This window comes from Zalophus californianus, chromosome 9, assembly GCF_009762305.2.
Source record: "Zalophus californianus isolate mZalCal1 chromosome 9, mZalCal1.pri.v2, whole genome shotgun sequence".
In the NCBI taxonomy this organism is placed as follows: Eukaryota; Metazoa; Chordata; class Mammalia; order Carnivora; family Otariidae; genus Zalophus; species Zalophus californianus.
Genome location: NC_045603.1, coordinates 30,671,021 through 30,682,575, shown reverse-complemented (window position 1 = coordinate 30,682,575; position 11,555 = coordinate 30,671,021). Strand labels below are relative to the sequence as shown.

Genomic DNA, 11,555 nt, shown 5'->3' with positions numbered 1-11,555 from the left:
CAAGTCCTGCTTCTCCCTCTGCCTGCCACTCCCCGTGCCTGTGTGCTCTCACTCTCTCTCTCTGACGAATAAATAAATAAAATCTTTAAAAAAAAAACAAAATAATAAAATAAATTTAAAAGTTTTAAAAATAAAAAAAGAATTCAGAATTGAAGGGAATGATCTAGAATCATTTGAGGAAGCTCGATAAAAATTTTTATTGACGTGCCCTACCCCAAAGTTGTTAGTAAATCTTATGTGGGTCCAGAAATGTGAATTTTTTAAAGCTCCCCCAGTTGATTCTGATTCAGAGTCAGATCTGTGATTTCTTGGTCTGGATAATGGCCCCAGTTTGTCCAATAACTTTCTAACATTAAGAGTATCACCTATTATATTAATCAAGGCAATTGATGCTAGCTGCTACAATAGCAAACCCCAGATCTCAGTGACTTAATCCAGTGAGAATTTATTTCTCTCTCTTATCACCATCCTCCATCTTAGCGCTATGCCATCTGGAACTCTTAGGGGAAAAAAAAAAAATGGAGGAAGCACACCAGCTCTTAGATGTCAGCACAAAAGTGACACAGAAAAAAGCACTTCTGCTCACCATTCATTGGCCAGGACTCTTCATATGGCTCCAACCTACCTGCAAGGAAGGCAGGGGGAGAAAAAGGAGCAGTTACTATTCGGTGACCTCTAACAGCCTCTGACACACCTGCCATATTCTCATCTGGCTCATCATCCGTAACTCTGTGATTCCACCTGCATCTTCCAGATCACACAGAAAGAACAGATGCTCAAAAACTACTTGCCCATCAGTTAAACTCTTAGCAACTCTGGAATAGACAAGATCCAAAATATTACTTACATCTAGCTTTTGGCAAAGGTATGATCCTTGAAATTCTGGAGTTCATACAAATCAAATTCTTGATTTTATAAATCAGATGAAGTTTTGTGGTTGTCATTTTGTTTTGGTTTTGTTCTGGTTTTCACTAACCAGAAATTCACTGTGTGGAACTAGGACTGTTGTGATCTCTGGCTTCTGAATTGGATATACCCAGGTAGGTGTCCTGGCAAAAGAAAACAGCAATTCGTGGCTTTATGAATCGTCCTCGTGTTGCAGTTAAAAAGGTCAGATGTTGGCTCGTCTAAGTAATACGGTGCATAGCCATGATAGTCCCTGTTGGAAGGGTCAGAAGTCATGCAGAGATTGTCAGCTCCTACCAAGTAGCCTAAAGATTTAAGAAGGCTGTGGCCTTCCCCACCTAGAAACCGAGCTAGCACACAAAACCATTGCCTGAGGAAGGTTTCGAGGTCCAGGAGGAAGAACTAGCGAAGGACTTAGGAAAATCACAATCTCTGACCCATGATAACTTACGGCTTAAATCGTCTACACACAGGATCTGCTCATTCAGACTAAAAAGAAGTGCTAATCAGTAGAAGGCATTGTCCTTTGGTGCACAGTCCTTACGATAAACTGTGATCTGAAGTATTGCACAAGAATGTTCTTCTCTGACAGACCTAGGAGCGATAACAAATAAAGTGGCTATTTAAACCTTGCCTTTCAACCTTTCATCTCAGGGCCTGTCTCTGAATCCCTTGTTTATTAACCTGATAACTCCCTTACCATAGCTTATCTTTCAGTTGTTCCCAAGAGCCTCAGTCTTTCTGGATAACCAGTGGCACCATGGAGAGAGCGCCAAGTGCTTGCTGAACCGACAGGCTGGTGTTTGGTGGTTCTGCCATCCCCCGAGGATCTTGGCGTTCGTTCGACTACAGATATGACAAGGCTGTCTGTAATCATTTCAACTGTTGGACTCATTATCTAAATTCTGAAAAATGCTTCACAATTGTACAAACACATAACACCCGGCAAATAAACTGCCTTTTTAAATATAATGGATTTCTCTGATCCATTCCCCAGGAAAATGTACATTACAAGTAACGGTTACAGCACCATGGCTGATAGCCAGTGGCTTCCTCTGAATCTTCAGTCCAATACCTTTTGAAGAAAATAAGCAAGTTTTCTAGAATATTACACCAGGAAGGATATCCTTATTTGTATAGAAAGAGTGGAGGTTTTTGTGAGATACTCTTTCCCCTTTGTTTCTTTCTTTCTTGGAATATTTACATGCCTGTAAACTCTTTATCTCACAATTACAGAAAGCTTACATGTAAGTTTCATAGCCAATAGAAAACAAGTCAATCACCCTTCCATAGATAAGGATTTGAAAGTAAGCAATTATCTAATAGAAGTGTTTAAATTAAATTGCTAATTAAGACTAATTTAATATGTAGGACTTAGGAGTTTATCATTCATCTATCACAATGCCTAGAACAAGTGTATCATAATTACATAGTTTGGAGGTATAATTTGTTGACTCACAGGTATTACAAACAAATGCCCTTTCCCCTGATTTTAGGATCAACAGGAAGGGTCTGTGATTTTACCACTTACTTATGGTCATTGGGTTCATAAGTCACTGATATTTAGAGCAGACATGATCTTGAGACATTATCTAACAACAGCTTTGCTCTACAATGAGGAAAAAAAAATTTGGAAAAAGGATGAAATCCAGGCTAGATTTCCCCGGTCTGATTGTACCCTTCATCCCCCATTTTCCATCTACACATCAATAGGAGAGGGTGGTGTATCTATATATGCTTTGGGAAACTGGTAACTAGAAAGATGTTTGAATAAAGGAATTCATAAGCCCTCCTACAGAAGCAGGAATTCTTGGCTCCGAAGTGACCCAACTGCTACTCACAAGAGCTGACTGACAACTTTTTGCTCATCCATTGAAATGTAGTTATCTTAAAAATAACATTTTCCACTCGTTCCTAGCTCTCTTGTTAACAGTGACAAATGACTCATTGAGAAATGACTTCTGGCAGCTTCCAATCTCCTGGTTAATTTCTGTAACTGCCTTTTACCAGGTCAAGGAGTAGCCATGTGTAACCCTTTGGGGCCATTATTGGGTGTAAACTCTGTGACAACTGCACTTGCTACATCATTCATTTAATTGGTTCAAGTCTAATGCCAAGAAGACCAAAGTTAACATGCTCACAGACAGGATGCCTCATCACAAGCAGGAAAGAGAAATATCTGCCCTTGGCTCCGAGGAGAATCACATCAGAGAACGCATAGCTAGATGGGAACACATCCGCTACCGATCCTCCAGCTCAATCCCCAGAGCATGACCTGCTGACTAGGGAGCCCTTGCACTTTTATTTCTATATACAAAAGCCTGCGTACACAGAATTATACAAAATAGAATCCTTTGAGTCATAAGATTTGGAAACTCCAATGTATTATTTCATGGTTGAGAAAAGAAATCCAGGAAGTCTAAAGTATCCACTCAGGATCACACAAGTATTTGACGGGCAGAACTCAGACAAGAACCCACTGCTCCTGATACCTATTCTAGTGGTTTTCATTATACTATGGTTCACAGTAATCCTCTACTACCTCTAACAGGTTTATGTGTGAAAACAATCTTGTATGGTGGCAAATTTAGATTCCAAACTGTATTCTAATCTAATTTTAATCTATTTTTGAAAATTCTCTTCTATTTGAACAGTACTGTTGTGGCTTGTTGCTGTAACCTTTCTTTTTGTCTTTGCTAAAAAAACGACTTTAAAACAAAGTGACAAATGTGTTGCTATGCCTATTAGGGGCAATAATGCCTGAACTAAAATAAAACTTGTTTTGTCAGGGTAAAAGGAATATAAGAGAAATATTTTTAGTTTCCCTTTACAATGTTTTAAAGTTGACCTCAAAATGATTACCTTTGGAAATATAGTTTATGCTCTCACTTAGAAAATTATTATGGGATCTTTCTGAGTGAGAGGGAGGAACTGAATTGAAGATTAACTTTGAGTTAAAAAGGAAAAGCAGAGAGATAAGATCAAAGGCAAAATTGCCGCTAAGGGCTTCAGGATCTCTGGGGAAAATTGTTCTCTTCCCCCAAATCTCATCAATTAGAAGAAAGCAAATGTACAGTTCTTTACTCAGCCAGATGCAATCAAAGCATGACATTCTGTATCAATGGAACAGGAATTTCCACAAATTGATAAGGACAGTCAGTTTGGATAGAAGGTCAAAGGAGTCCTTTTTAAGTTTGTTAGAACTTCTGTTAGTACAGTTTTCTTTCTTTCTCTCTCTCTTTCTATTTCCAGAAAGTAGATGATTAAGACTATAGTGCTGAAGAAAAATGTCCTACTGAGTCACAAAGCTAAGGATGTCTGTAGTCACTGTCCTAATATAAGTTTTTTTGGAGGGGGCTGGGTGTGAAGATTTATACTTGTGCTGATTCACAGCTTCCCACATACTGAGGTGGTGAGGAGAAAGAGTACCCACCTCTTCCAGTTAACTATAAAATGCACAAACAAAAAAAAATCATATGGTTATTTCAGACCAGTTGGACTCTTCATATTTATAGAAATTAAGATTTTCCCAATTAAATATTTTGCAATGAGTCATTTTTGGATGGGGGAAGATAGCATTGTGGAGGGAAGAGAATATTTCCTCTGGTTTCATATTTTTAAAAAATCACAAATGCAAGCTAAATCACACAGTTAAAGATCATCCCAAAGGATGAATGAATGGGCTGGCAAGGAGCCCCCACTGTGATGAACAAGTAGACGGATCACTAGTTACCATGCTCTCTCCTTTACAAGCAGCGATTCTTCCCAAGGAGAAGGGAAGGGAAACGAACATTAAATGGCCCTACTACATGCTGTGCTGGAGACTTCCACTCGCTGGATGCCATTAAACCTCAGTGCAAGCCTGTAGCATATGATTCCCTCAGCCATATACAGATAAGAAAGGCTCAGACACGGAGAGGGGAACAACATATACTAACTGCATTATGGACATTCGTCCAACAAATATTATTTCAATGATTAAGTCCACCCGGAGTCAGGATATTTTAAAATAGCCTGAGTTTGCTTAAAACTAAATCGACAAACCTAATACTCATGACTCGGGGATCTGAGGACTAAGGGAAGTATAAAACACCCCTTTCAGTTTACCACCTACAGCATCCAAGATTATTGATCATGCAGAGAGTACATAAAAATGAACTAGTTCAGAATCCACATCTATGTGTGAAATCATCCAACCTTATGCACCGTGCATTAAGAGCAACCACTAATAATATATAGCAATTAAATTTAAGGTTAAATTATGTAAAAGTCAATAAAATTTATTTTTTTAAGATTTTATCTATTTATTTGAGAGAGAGAGAGAGAACATGAGTGGGCAGAGGGAGAGGGAGAAGCAGACCCCACTGAGCAGGGAGCCCAACACAGGGCTTGATCCCAGGGCCCCGAGATCATGACCTGAGCCAAAGGCAGACGCTTAACCCACTGAGCCACTGAGGCATCCCAAAAAGTCCACAAAATTGAAAATTGAGATCTTTAGTAATAGTAGCTACACATCAACTGCCCACTAGCCACATGTACGGAATGGCTACTGCACTGTCCAGCACAGATCTGGGACACCGTCATTACAGAATGTTCTACTGGACAGCACTGTTAGATTCTAAGCCTTCTACATGAGGAAAAGAACTTAATATATAATCTTGTTTCAGAGTTTTTTTGAAAAATACTACTTTACATTTGTATCACCCTCTGTGTTTTCCAAAGACTGGAAAAGATTATTTAGCTGATCCATGCTAAAATCACCCCCATACTGTGGTGAAGGAACGTGAAACCCGAAGTCTAGGGAAGTGAGTAACTCATCTATCAGCGCCTAAGAGCAGAGAGGAGAGTCGAGGTCTGCTAGTCCAACATTTTCAAGGCATGGTGCAAAAGTGCACACTCGAAAAGCCAATGTGGCTTTGAATGCCAACTCCAATACATACGGACCGGTTTTGTGGCCCAGAAAGGTATTTAGCTGTTCTGGGCTTCAGTTTCCTCATCTGAAGCAGTGGGATGGTAATGACAGCCTTACACAGAGTAGCGTCAATCACCAGGTGGTTGACGTGGCCTGCTACCCAGTTAAGACAGAAGCCCTCCTCCTGAACAGCAAGCGAGCTTTTTCCTTTTAATCTTAAGTTTTTTTTTTTTCAATGCTATATGCTACAAATAGAATCAACAGAAGTGGTTCACAATTTAGGGAGCTGATTTTGAGTACATTGACATTTCCAACGGTTATATATATTCTCCCCCCAGCTGCTGTATTTGTGTTACCTCAGAATTGTTGTCAAGATTAAATGAGAATTTAAAAGAGCCTATAAATCTGACACGTAGATGTTCAATAAATGCAAGTCCCCTCTTCATCTTCCCCTACCTTAACTCCCTTTAAGGTTTATGGGTGTCTACCTATGGCCTCACACAATTTAGGGAGACTAGGTTCTATCCTGAATGGTCAGATGACTCAGGAAGCTTATTTACAATCTGTTGATGTAACATACAGTCTCTCTGAATTACAGTAGGAATCAGTAGTAAAATAAGATTAACTCTTCAGGAATTCATTTTCCAGGAAGCTTTAAGAATGTACCTGTTCTACATATTGATTATCCAGCTAATGAGGATGTATATTCTAACATGTTTCCTCTATTTGGCTTAGAAACGCATCACAGGATGACTCTAAAGTAGAATTATCTTCCTAATTTTGTTGGGTTCAGGACATTAACCTTGATCTGCATGTTCTAGGTCAATGATTTATAATTTTAGGTCCACTCTGAATTTTTCAAGCAGCTCTATTTTAATTCACTTTAATTTTTGAAAATAAATTTGTGCTGTATTTCTCTTGCAAAAAGCCCCAACACAAAGAAATGATGAGAGAATGGTCAACCTCAAGGAGTGGATGCTTTAGGCATCTTCTGGCTGGTGCTGGGACCAGCTGGCCTGAGAATAGGCTAACAGATGTGAATCTTCAAATGCCTGCCAACAATCTGTCATAGAGTGCTAACATTTTGCCTCTATGGAGTCTCCACAAAGACATTTCATAGGAACACCCACTGATACCAACTCTATAAAGCCTGAAGTAGGGCAGGTATTATCCCACTTTTTTCAGGTGAGAATTTGAGCATTCAAGAGATTATTATTACACAGGTAATTATAAAACAGGGACTAGAATTCATCTTGTTTACTCCTTACCTGATGTTTTCTCTGTTATCAAAACCACCAAATTGAGTGAAGCTCTCATTAGAATAGGCCTAAACACCGTACCTGCATTTCATCTATTAAGTTGAAACCAGTGTGCAGGGAATGGCCACACAGACCAAACCATAGATATCCAGGAAAATGGAGACCAGAGAAACCCACAGGGGTCAGACAGGCAGTAAGAGGGCATCAAATTGGATAAAGCCATTTAGCTCCATCCGTCCAGCTTCATGATCACATTTGTTTTCTCCAACATTTGTATTCATCAATGGGGAGATATAGAGCAAAAAGTATATTGACTTTATAGATGGCACCAGTTTAGAAAGAATGGTATGAATACCAGTGAACAAAATCAGGATTGAAAAAAATTCTCAATGAATGAACCATAAATCAAATCTAACAAAAGGGGGATTTTAGTGAGATAAATGTGTGAGCTGGCTGTTAGGAACTGTATTGTGTCCCTCCAAGATTCACAAGTTGAAGCCCTAATTCCCAGTGGTTCAGAATATGACATATATGAAGATGGGGCCTTTAGAGGGGGGATTAAGTTAAAATGAGGCCATTAGAGTGGGCCCTAATCCAGTCTTGACTGGTACCCCTAGAAGAAAAGGAGATTAGAACACAGACAACCCACAGACCGAGGGGTGACCATGTGAGAATATAGCAAGTAGGTGGCCAGGCCATCTGAGAGCCAAGAAGAGAAGCCTCAGAAGATACCAAATATGCCGACACCTTGATCTTGGACCTCCGGCCTCCAGAACTGTAAGAAAATAAACTTTTATTGTTTGAACCACCTAGCCTGTAGTATTTTGTTGTGTCAGCCGTCAGAAACTAATACACCTGCATCTGGACAACAAACAAACAAAAATGCCTGTTGAGTAGAAGATGGATGATATCTTGCTTCACAATGTCCAATGGCAGGGGAGAAAGAAAGGCTTCCTTTAAGAGTAAGCTCTGCATAAGTCCGTGTGTTTGACGGCCAACCACAGGATCAATTAGTAAAGGTCAGACATTATAGGCAGCAAGTTCTCTGGTGTCAGACACAACAGTGTGTTCCAACCCTTTCATTTTCTAGTTGTGTCACCTTGGTCAGGTCACCTGTCTCCGGGATGTAAAAGGAGAATATGACCTACCTTCCAGGATGGTTGAAAGGATCTCAGGATCAACATCAGCACCAAGCGTGGCATGGGAGAAGCAATAAGGGAAAGCCACGGTTTTTACTAGTATCATCCTTACCATTGGTGTTGGAGGATGACAATCTCACTCCGTTTGGTGATGGTTAGATCCCACCTGAGTATCAGCGTTGGCTCTTCAAACCCCACTTGTAAAAGCAGGATGATAACAAAAATAATGGCAAATACCATTTATTTGAGTGTCTGCTCTGGGTCAAGTGTTGTAGTTCACCTCTTTAATCTTTACAACCCCCTTTTAAACTCTGTGTCATTATCAGCATGTGACGAATGAAGAAACCAAAACTGAAACACATAACGCCAGTAAGTAGAGGAGGCAGGATTCAAAGCTGGGTGTGTCTGACTCCAAACGATCTTCTCTTCCCTTTTCCTGTATGCGCAGAGGGAAGGGACTTGAAACAATATCTAATAAGAAAAATGATGTGGGGATGGATATTAAGAACACTCATGAGAACATAGCCTTGTTTTTAAATATTATAAAGTCTGTTACTGAGAAAATGGATTCAGTTTTGGATAATCAAAACTGGGAGTGGAAGTTATGAGGACCCCTCAACATAGAATGTTCTACTAGAACAATCAAAAGATGGAAATGATTTCTTCAAGAACATTGACATCACCACTTGGCAGGAATGTTGAGCTGTTTCCAAGTATCTGCCAAGTAGTTGTAATCAGTGACTTTTGGGGTCCCTCCCTGACCTAAAACGATCAACGAATCTATATGCGTGCATCAGGGCTCTATAGGCAATACGACTACTGAGAGAGGCAGATATCTAAAAACCTGCCATTGCTGAGAGTCCTAGGAAACAGTACCCAGCAGGAATATGCACTAGATACTCAACCACAGGGACTAAGACCTACAAACCCAGACCCAGAAGAGTCGGAATGCTGGACAGAGAAAGAAGGATGGCCACAACATGAAGGAGCATGACCCAGTGCTCTGGCTACGGAGCTATAGCCTGTGGGTAGAGGGTCCTCAAAGCAAGGTCCCCTCTGAAGCAGGATGGTTTCATGGCTAAGAGCAGTGAGTGCTGCACATTCAAATCCCCGTCTCACCACTAACAAGCTGGGTGTGTCTGGCCGCATTCACACAGTTACACAGTGAATGCCCACCAAAGGTTGGTTCACATTATTGTTATTCCTGAGTATAGATCTTGTCCCAGGCTATGGAGCAGGGCCAAAGCTTATCATACGTGACCCTTTCTCAGAAGACGATAGCAATATAGAAGTCAAGACTTCGTTAAACCAGGGAGCCTCTACTCTAAAAGAGAAAATACACAAAAGCTCTACTTCTGAGAATCGATACATACTTATGAAAGTTTCTGAACCTAAGAAAGTATTAAGCTTAAATTGTGGTTAAAGTTTCCTGTCATGGTTCTTCCCTTATGTAAAATAGTTTCTACGCATAGTTCAATTCAAAAAGCATTCACCAGTAGGGTAAGCATTTGAGCTCCACAACCCTGTTTTCTGTGTTCAAATTCCATGTGGATCATTACTAGCTGGGTGATCCTGCCAAGTTATTTAAGATCTCTGGACCTCAGTTCCTTCGTAAAATGGAGATGATCATAATACCTACCTCAGAAGATTGTAAAAGGATTTGTAGAGCACTTACAGAAGTGCCTGCCTCCACGACAAGAGTTACCTATTATTCCAACTGTGGTTAATTTCCAGGCAACATGATAGGTACAAGAGACACAGTAATAAATAAGGCAAGGTTTCTCATCCTAGAGGAGCTCCTGGGCTAGTGAAGAAGGCGGATTCATAAGCAGAATTCCAACAAAATATGCCAAGTACTACAAAGGCTTAACCTACCACTGGTATAGTGGGGGCAGAGGGGAGAGATAGCTAATGTAACCTGGGAAGGCTTCCTGGAGAAGGGAATACCTGGACAGTCTTCAAGGATGAGTAAATGAGAAAGTTCTGGGAACCTTTTAGCCAAAAAAAAATCTCACCCCAAATGTGAGCAAATAAAATCCTTTCCAATTGCCCTCATTGATTTTTAAATAATAATAAGAAACAGCCAGCAGATTAAGAGAATTCGATCATATCAGTTCAAACAATCTTTTCGTCCGATTTCTAGTTAGTTGCCAGTAATTAATGTGAACAGATATCAGTTGCCCCCATAATTATAAAAGAAAATATCACTTGGAAAACAGGTACTAATGCTCACATCTCAGAGTGCTTGAGAAAGGCAGGAATATAACAAACAAGCTCCTTTATAAGTGGGTAAATACGAAATCACTAATGAGATGTGACCCGGGACTGGGCCAGTAAACTGGATTCTCTTTAAAGGCAGGGATGTTTCTTACCCTCTCTGTAGCCCCAGTTCCTAATGCCGTACTTGGCAATAAAGGTTTGATTAATTAACATATGGACAAATAGAGTTGAATCACAGGCTTTGAAAAAAATGAGAGTGATAAATCATCTTCAAAAGGAACATCATAATAATTACCAACTTTTATTAACCACTTATAATATGACAGACTCTATGCTAAGCCTGCACATGGGTTGTCACAATGTGAGCTTGTGAAGTCAGTACTGTTTTTATTCCCACTTTGCAAGTTTTATTCACTGATTTAACGAATATGTATTGGGGGACTAATACTTTCAGTCACCGTTCTGGGAGCTGTGGACAGAGCAGTGAACAACAGAGATAATGAACTTGCTCTCACGGAGGTTGCATTCTAAAGAGGGAGACAAACCATAAATAATACAATATCATATAACCTATAATGCAATGTAAGCTAAGGTGATTAACATAACAATGCAACATAATATAATATAAGGTAATGTAATTAACATGAAATAGTACAATACAACACAATACAACATTGTTTCATGTGGGGTTCCACAGGAAACAGACTGGGACAGTAGGGGAAATAGAAGCAGCACTGGGCAGCAGGAGACGCTGAACTGTGAATCAGGCTGAACCAAGTCCTCAGCCAACCTCGCAGGGAGCCCTCAGATGGAATGGCCTTGAGTCTAAGCATCTGGGCCTTTTCATCTCCATGGTCTTCAGATGCAGGCTGCACTAGGAAGAATCCATGACCTTGGGTGAGGTAGCTCTCTTCAGCCAAGGGCGATTCCCAAAGAGGGCTGACAGCTGAGGGCAGACAGTTTGCAATGCTCCCAGCTGCTGGAGATAAGTCCTTTAGTCTTAATTACAATGCTCTTGACTCAGTGTCAGTCTCTCGTCCGCTAGAATATAAGCTCCAAAAGGGCAAGGATCTGGTTTCTCCTCTGATGGGGCCCAGGTGCCTAGAACAGAGTACCTGC

The 11,555-nt window shown here is 40.3% G+C and overlaps 1 long non-coding RNA gene across 1 annotated transcript; it reads right to left on the bottom strand.

The window, feature by feature from the left end:
• Positions 1-298: 298 nt before the first annotated feature.
• Positions 299-8,496, bottom strand: LOC113922980. The gene is made up of 3 exons (XR_003520128.1): positions 8,329-8,496; positions 848-1,049; positions 299-625 (listed from the first exon to the last, which is right to left on the bottom strand). It is a non-coding gene; the product is annotated as an uncharacterized LOC113922980 (long non-coding RNA).
• Positions 8,497-11,555: the final 3,059 nt, after the last annotated feature.